Below are 9486 nucleotides of genomic sequence, written 5' to 3' on the forward strand. Positions count from 1 at the left end.
CCAACATTCCCCAGATATAGAAGAACTGGGAAATAAAAACAGTGGTATCATTAGCAACAGGTTACCAACACAACACACCTAAAAAACGTGGCAAATTCAACATTCAATCTTACAACAAAAAACACTATCCAATCAAAGATTCAGTCTGTTAGGAGGTTTGCGAGGGTGCTGCGATCTACACACTATTCCTGGTGACCCAGCAGGCACTGCTGGTGAGGATGTTTTGGGTTGATCTGGTGTTGGGGACATGAGAGGGGTCTGTGTGTCCTCGTGAAAATGTCCATCCTCTTCAGTGGACTCTGCCCCCTCTGCCAGTGTCTCTCCCTCTAACAAAGCCACTGGTGGACATGCTTCCCCAGTAGTCTGTCTCACCATTGGACACTCCATGGAACTGTCTACTCTGAGCCGGAAACATGACGCAGGCGCACATGGTCCTGTTGTTTGTGGAAAACATGCCCATCAGTCAGCTTAACAACACAGAAGACTGGACCACTCTGCTTAAGAATAACCCCAGGTATACATTGCTGATTGTTTCTCACATAGACATTGTCATCCGGTTTTAACCATCACTCTCGCGCATGTTGATCATGTCCTTCCTTCTGCTTTTCCTGCTTCCCTCCACTTTTGCCTTCATGCCTGGGCGCAGCAGGTCCAATCTTGACTTAGGCCTATGCCCCATCAGCATCTCTGCTGGAGTGCGTGCGGTCGTCGTCGGTGGCATGAGGCGGTATTTAAACAGGAAACATGAAAGCCGTGTACTAAGAGAGTCCCCTGTCATCCACTTCAGGCCTTTCTTCACTGTCTGAACAGCCCGCCTAGCCAAACCATTTGAGGTTGGGTAGAAAGGGGCCGTCCGAATGTGACAAATGCCATTCTGTTGCATGAACTCACTGAACAGATTGCTGGTAAATGTTGGGCCATTATCAGTGACCAGAGTGTCAGGCAACCCGTGGACTGCAAACACTTGCCTGAGTTTGTCTATGGTTGAGGGGGGCTGTGATGTTGCTCATGATGTGAGCTTCGATCCACTTGGAATGCACATCTACCGTTACAAGAAACATCTGCCCCATAAAGGGGCCAACAAATTCCAAATGTAGCCTAGACCAGGGGTAGACTGGCCACTCCCATGGGTGCAAAGGAGCTGGTGGTGGCATGTTTTGATTGGTCTGACATTGCGTGCATGATTTTACCTTGTTCTCCAGATCCTGATCCATTCTTGGCCACCAGACGTTGGATCTTGCAAGGCTTTTCATTTAAGACACCTCTGGATGAGTCGCATGAATTTCCTCCACAATCTGTGAATGGCCGGGGGAGGCACGATGACCCTCGCCTCCCACAAAATGCAGCCATCCTGCAGGCTCAGTTCCATCTTGCATTTGGCATTAGGCCTCAGTTCCTCTCCTTCCACGACTCTGGGCCAACCTTGTAAAAGAAAAGTATTGACTTGAAACAGGACTGGGTCCCCTTCTGTCCATTGCTTGATCTGGGTCGCCTTTACAGGTGTCTCTGACAGCCTCTCCAATGAAAACACAGTGTCTGGAGGCACATATGTAGTAACAGGCGTCTCAGGTAAAGGTAGTCGACTCAGCGCATTGGCATTTGCATTATCTCCACCCGCTCTGTACACGACAGTATACTGGTAGACTGACAATGTGAGAGCCCAACACTGTTTCCTGGCTGAGGCTAGCAGTGGGATGCATCTGGTCTCACTAAAAAGGCTCATTAGTGGTTTATGGTCCATTAAAATTGTGAATGCACATCCATAGAGGTACTGATGAAAGCTTTTGACCGCAAAAACAATGGCCAGACCTTCTTTGTCTAGCTGTGAATATCCCTTCTCAGCAGCCGTCAAGGTACGGAAAGCAAAACCAATAGGCTTCTCTGAACAGTCCTCCATTATGTGTGAGAGAACTGCCCCGACTCCATAGGGTGAGGTGTCGCATGAAAGGGTGATCTCCTTGTCTGGGTCATAGTGAACAAGCAGCTTCGCTGAGTGGAGAAGTTCTTTCACTTCCTTGAAAGCTTCCTTCTGCTCTTCACCCCACTGCCACTTAGTGTCATTGTGAAGCAGCTTATACAGTGGGGCCAAAACCTTTGAGAGGTCCGGAAGAAACTTGCCATAATAATTCACCATGCCCAAAAATGATCTGAGTTCAGTGATGGGCTTGGGGCTTCCTTGATAGCTCTCACTTTGTCCTCCACTGGGCAAAGCCCCTCAGCTGTAATCTTGTGTCCCAGGTAGGTCACACTCAGAGCCAGGAACACACATTTTCCACGTTTCAATCACAACCCTGTGTCTGAGAGCCTCTTCAGCACCTGTTCTAAGTTAGCCAGATGCTCCCCCTCTGTGGCTCCCATGATCAAAATATCATCAAGATACACTGCTATGTGTGGAATCCCCTGAAGCAAAGAGTCCATTGTGCTTTGGAAAATGGCGGGACAAGACACCACTCCAAACACCAGGCGATTGTGTCTGAATAATCCCTTGTGCATATTGATGGTGACATACTCCTTTGAATCCTCATTGAGCAGCAGCTGTTGGTAGGCGTGGCTCATGTCCAGCTTTGTGAACAGCTTACCCCGACAGGGTCACAAACAGGTCATCCATCTGTGGCAACGGGTACCCCTCCAGCTTAGAGACCTGATTCACCATAAACTCGTAGTCCCCATGTATCCTCACCATTTTATCTGCCTTCAAAACTGGAACAATGGGAGTCACCCACCTTGAAAACTGGATGGGCTCAATGATGCCCAGCCCCTGTAAATGTTTCAGCTACTCCTCGACTTTGCCTTTCATGGCATATGGCACCAACCTGGGCTTAAAAAAACGTGATGTGACTTCAGGGTTGACATGGAGTTTCACGGTCACGCCCTTCAGTGCACCCAGCTCGTCCCTGAAAACGTCACTATACTGCTGCAGAATGTCCTCTGTTGTGTGTTCATACTTAATTTCATGCCAGTTAAGCCGGATTTTGTGAAGCCAATCGCGGCCCAAAAGACTGGACCCATTGCCCTTAGCTATCACCAATCTGTCTTCAGCCCTAAATGAGGTATGGGCTGCCCTGTATAGGTCCTGAGTTTGAGCTTAGATGGTCTGATAGGAGGCAGGTTGGATCCCCATGTCCTCCTGTAGGTCTCCTCACTAATGACCGATGCAGTAGCCCCTCAATCGATCTCAAACTTAATGTCCTTTCTCTTAACAGTGACTGTGGCATAATATGGTTCAGGTGGTTCCTCATCCGTTTCCACCCCAAACATGTTGTAGGCACACGCTGCCTCCTCATCTGCTTCTCCTAGGTCAGTGGTTCCCAACATGGGGCGTACGCCCCACAGGGGGGTAATTTGATTTTTAAGGGGGGGCAATTCATATGTGTTAATACATATGTGTATATACAGTATGCATACATAAAAATACGTGTGTATGTACATGTGTAATTGCGTATGTACTGTATATATAGTGTATCACCATCATTACAACCATTAAATGGCTTTCATAATTAAATTAATGAATTGACTGATGTAGGAGGGAACGAATGAACAAGTCCAAATGCGTAAGAAACTTGTACTTGCTTTTTGCAGTAGCTTTCGGTTCTTGGTGGTGTGAAGGTGTGTACATTGCGTCATCTCTTTTAAATGGTGTATCTGTCTTTGTATGCTGTAGAAACGAATTGGCATTGTTTTATTTATTTATTATTATTATTTTAATATCACTTAATGTTCTTTTTTTTACAATTTCTTCCTCAGAACTTTAACAGTTCTTTGGTTCTTTTATTTTTCTTTCATGGATGCCATGTTCTTTGGAAGCTTGTTTAAACCAAGTTAATGGTCTTTTAGGCTTCCTCCAGGTGAATTGGAGTTCACTTTTTGAATAATAAGAATTATATATCACCACAGGGGGCATCAGGATTTTAGAGGTGATTAGGTGGGGCATGGCCAAAAAAAGGTTGGGAACCTCTGTTCTAGGTGTGTGTGGCTGCCTGAGCCTGTTGAGCTTTCCCCTACCCAGGTTTAACCTTACCCTTTATGCTCCTGCACTTTTTAACGAAATGTCCCTTTTTGCTACAAGCATGGCAGACAGTATCTTTGAAATTGCAAACGTTTGCATAATGTGTTCCTCCACACCGAAAACATTCCACCCGCTTTTCCTGTCTACCGGTCTCCCTCCTGACTTGGAGCACTGCCGCCGACTGCAACCTCCCATGTCCTTTCTAGATAACCTTGAGATTATTAGCAGCCATCTCCATGCCTTGGGCAATCTGTAGGGCCTTCTTGAAAGTCAACGGTGGGGTTTCCCCCAACAAACGGCGTAGTGTGGCGTCATTATTAATGTTGCATTCTAATCTATCACAGAGCATGTAATCCAACACGGCTCCAAAATCGCAATGCTCCGACAGCTGCCGTAGCTCAGCCACAGAATCATCCACAGACTGACCTGGCTTCCAGACTTCGTTTGAAAAAGTCCTCATGTGGCGAAGGTTCTTACAAGTCAAGTCTATCAGGTGGTCGAATCTGTCGCTGCGATCTACGTAGCACCGGCTGTGACCGCATAGATGCCGGCAACATCGGCGATTGCACAGGGGACGGGGGTTGTGCGTGTTCTTGCCCACTAGGCGCCGGTGATCCCTCATGCATGTGCGAGGCGGGTATACAAGTGTCGTGAGGAGTCTGTGTAGGGCCTGGTGAGCACGGTGTCAACTCTGGTGCAGGATTCATAGTTACCGGAGAGCCTTCAGGGTAGTGGTCTGCTGCACCTGCGGGTGCCAGGTCGCGGATGGAGACCGTGTCCTCCCGCCCATCAGGTAAGACCACGTAAGCATACTGGGGGTTTGCATGTAGAAGGTGAACCCTCTCCACCAGCGGGGAGTATTTATTGCTCCTCACATGTTTCCGGAGCAGCACAGGCCCCGGGGACGTCAGCCAAACTGGTAGGGTGGTCCCAGTGACAGACTTCCTGGGAAAAGAGAATAGGCGTTCGTGAGGGGTGGCATTGGTGGACGTACATAACAGAGAGCAGATAGAGTGCAGTGCCTCAGGGAGGACCTCCTGCCATCGAGAGACCGGCAACCCTTTTGACTTAAGGGCTAAAAGTGTGGCCTTCCACACTGTGGCATTCTCCCGCTCCACCTGGCCATTACCCCGGGGATTATAACTCGTGGTCCGACTGGTAGCAATGCCCCTAGCTAGCAAGTACTGGCGCAGCTCCTCACTCATAAAGGAGGACCCTCTATCACTGTGGATATAGCAGGGATACCCGAAAAGAGTGAAGAGCTGGCGCAGGGCTTTTATGACAGACGTGGCAGTGGTGTCGGGGCAGGGGATGGCAAAGGGGAACTGTGAGAACTCGTCGATAACACTGAGAAAATAGACATTGCGGTCAGTGGAGGGAAGGGGGCCCTTAAAGTCAACACTCAGGCGTTCAAAAGGGCGGGTGGCCTTGACAAATTGTGCCGTGTCAGGACGGTAGAAGCGCGGTTTGCACTCGGCGCAAATTTGGCAGTCCCTGGTCATCGTCCTGATGTCCTCCAGGGAGTATGGCAGGTTCCGAGCTTTCACAAAATGGTAAAATCGGGTGACCCCCGGATGGCAAAGTTGTGCATGAAGGGCGTACAGCTGGTCGAGCTGTGTGCTAGCACATGTTCCCCGGGATAGGGCATCAGGGGGCTCATTGAGTCTGCCAGGCCGGTACAGGATATCATAGGTGTAGGTGGAGAGTTCTATCCTCCACCGCAAAATCTTATCATTTTTGATCTTGCCCCGCTGTTGGTTGCTGAACAGGAACGCAACCGAGCGCTGGTCGGTCAGCACGGTGAACCTGTTGCCAGCAAGATCGTGCCTCCAGTGCCTAACAGCCTCCACTATGGCCTGGGCTTCTTTCTCCACCGCGGAGTGCCGAATTTCGGAGCCTTGGAGGGTGCGAGAAAAGAATGCTACTGGTCTGCCTTCCTAATTGAGGGTAGCAGCCAGAGCGAAATTGGAGGCATCACACTCCACTTGGAAGGGAGCGGACTCGTCCACTGCATGCATCGTAGCTTTGGCAATGTCCGCTTTAATGCAGTTGAAGGCCGCGCAGGCCTCAGCAGAGAGGGGAAACGAGGTAGACTTGACCAGGGGGCGAGCCTTGTCATTGATGCACCATCAATAACTCACACTGAGACGTAAGGCGAGATATCGGCTTTTATTGACTGGAAGAAGGAACCAGGAGTGAGTGTCTATCATACAATGTCTTGGAGACTGAGGCCGAGCGTCAGGCCGCAGATCTCCTTTATACAGGGGCCTGTGGGAGGAGCCACAGGAGCAGTCAGCAGGGGCGTGTCCTGACAGGCACATAGTTCACCACACAGACATGGCTGTGAAACTTGAACTGTTGGACTATCACCGAAGGTTTCAGATTGTGGTGGTTCCCCACGAGCTTGACCAGTTTGTCATTTGGAATTTTTGCTGGTTTCTGCGGCGCAGCTAAGTTCCTTATCAACTTGTAAGTCTTTGCCCCACACACACTCAGGAGAATAGAGTGCTTCTTAGCCTCCTCAGTAATGCCATTAGCACGGAAAAAGTGTCCCAACCTTTCCTCGTACACCGGCCATTCCTCAGTTTGCTCTGTGAACTGACCAATATACCCGAATGTAGCCATCTGAACGTGAGGCTCCTCGTCCGCTCACAACTCCTGATCAAAATGGGCCAACCCGTCCACAAAATCAGTTCACCTCGTCGCCAAAAATATGTGGTAACTTCTATTTTACAAAAGACCACTTGACAATTTTATAGCCAAAAGAGCACCTTTATCAGGGGCGGCAAATGATATTTACAATACAGAGGCTTCCAGGTACCTCGTGTGGCCTGGGTGGAGGAACTATATACAATGCATACCGGGAGTAAAAAGAGCGGAAGTAAAGACCCCGCCAACCCTGGAACCCGCCTCTCGTTACCAACAGCTTCCCGATTAGTATTAACTCACTTTCAATAATACTCACATTACAACAAGTACAAAGACGTACCGGTTAGTAGGTTAATTGGTCATTGTAAATTGTCCTGTGGTTAGGCTAGGGTTAAATAGGTGGGTTGCTGGGTGGCATGGCTTGTACTGTGCTGTATCTCTAACTAAATCAATAAATAGGATCTCTCCTCCACTGCCCAAATCTAAAATGTATTTAAAACAGTCACAAATTGTTGCAATTCTCAATTTCAGTCAGTTGTAGATGCTCAGTCTTTAAGTACACTCAGGCCTGATGTTGATAGATTATTATAGATCAATAAAATCAAAGGATACAAGGATCAGCATGGAAATGAATCATGCACAGAATCAGCCACATTAAAGGGCAGCAGACTCAATGTGCTACATGCCCCTCTTCCAGATTTTATTTCTAAAGACCTCGTATTCTTAAACTAGGAGGAAGAACTTCAAGCTAAACTACTATAACTATGCTTTTGGGACATTCCAGCACAGTTGATCTACTGTGCAAGTCAAGTTGGTGTTGTATTGTAAGAAACTAAACTATAATAAATTGATTCACTGTGCCATTACTATTGTTTAATATCTCATATCCTATTACCATCCCTCAATTTATTATATAGTAACAGCACAACAGACTTGCCAGGAAAGAGATAATTTGCTCCAGGAATTCTCAAAGATTGGACCTGAAGAACAAAACAGCCAGCAATCCTTATAACAAGTATACTGCTATGTCCTTCCCATTATCATTACATTGAAACATGGAAAACCTACAGCACAATACAAGTCCTTTGGTCCACAATGCTGTGCCAAACATGTACTTTAGAAATTACCTAAGGTTACCCACAGTCTTCTATTTTTCTAAGCACTACATATCTATCCAGGAGTCTCTTAAAAGACCCTATTGAATCTGGCTCTGCCACCACACACTCACCACTCTCTTAAAAGACCCTATCGTATCTGGGTCCATTCCACGCACTCACCACTCTCTGTGTAATAAACTTGCTCCTGATATCTCCTCTGTACCTACTTCCAAGCACCTTAAAACTGTGCCCTCTCATGTTAGCCATATCAGCCCTGGGAAAAAGCCTCTGACTATCCACATGATCAATGCTTCTCATCATCTTATACACCTCTATCATGTCACTGCTCATCCTCCGTCACTCAACCTATTCTCAAAAGACATACTCCCCATCCAGGCAACATCCTTGTAAGTCTCCTTTGCACCCTTTCCATAGTTTTCACATCCTTCCTGTAGTGTGGTGACCAGAACTGAGCACACTACTCCAAGTGGGGTCTGACCAAAGTCCAACATAGCTGTAACATTACCTCTCGGTTCTTAAAATTCAATCCCACGGTTGATGAAGGCCAGTAAACTGTATGCTTTCTTAACCAGAGTCAAGCTGTGCAGCAGCTTTGAGTGTCCTATGGACTCGGACCCCAAGATCCCTCTGATCCTCCACACTGCCAAGAGTCTTACAAATCTGCCATCATATTTGACTTACTCAAATGAACTATCTCACACTTACCTGGGTGGAACTCTATCTCCCACTTCTCAGCCCAGTATTGCATCCTATCAATGTCCCACTGTAACCTGATAGCCCTCCACACTATCAACAACATCCCCAACCGTTGTGTCATTATTGAGAAATACACCTGACATAATCACTACACCTGAAATATAACCACTATGTACTAGCTATTTACTACACTATGTAATCACTCCTACCTACTGAATATTAATTACTATGTATTATTTTACTGGACACATTTTGCTATGTATTGTTTTACTAGATACATTGTATTCTCTTAGCTACATACTGTGGCAGTTAAAGAACACCTGTTTAGCTAGCAGCACTAATTAGCTGAAATGTACTCCATGTATTATACTCAGCCTTTGTTTATTAAGAGATAATGGTGGCGGACAGGATGGTATGAACAGAAAATGTAATGTGAGGGAGGTTAAGGAGGCTGGCTGAGAAACAACCTTGGCCAGGAATGAGGACCAAGATGTGAAATGGAAAGAAATACTGGTGGTGCACCGAGAGCTAGGCAAGAGCGATTGATTAGTTAATGTATAGATGATATGCAACTAAAAATAGATTGGGTATGCTGATAAAACCGAAATGTAACTGAGATAAGAAATTACTATAAAGAATGCTGTACACTGGAGCTCGGTGGGCTTTCAGTGACAAGTTCATTGATTGCCTCAGCCTTTGTTTGCAAATAAAGGTTTAAACTTCTCGAAGAATTGTCTGCGTCTCCTGGTCATTTCAAGTAACACGACATCATCAGCAAATTTAATAACTCATCCCTCCACTTCCTCATCCAGGTGATTTATAAAAATCCCAAAGAGAAACTGTCTCAGAACAGATCCCTGAGGCACACCACTGGTCACCGACCTCCATGCAGAATATGACCCATCTACAACCACTCTTTGCCTTCTGTGGGCAAGCCAGTTCTGGATCCACAAAGCAAAGTCCCCTTGGATCCCATGCCTAATGTCTTGCTGAAATCCATATACACTACCTCTACTG

This window comes from Hypanus sabinus, chromosome 3 (assembly GCF_030144855.1).
Source record: "Hypanus sabinus isolate sHypSab1 chromosome 3, sHypSab1.hap1, whole genome shotgun sequence".
Classification (NCBI taxonomy): domain Eukaryota; kingdom Metazoa; phylum Chordata; class Chondrichthyes; order Myliobatiformes; family Dasyatidae; genus Hypanus; species Hypanus sabinus.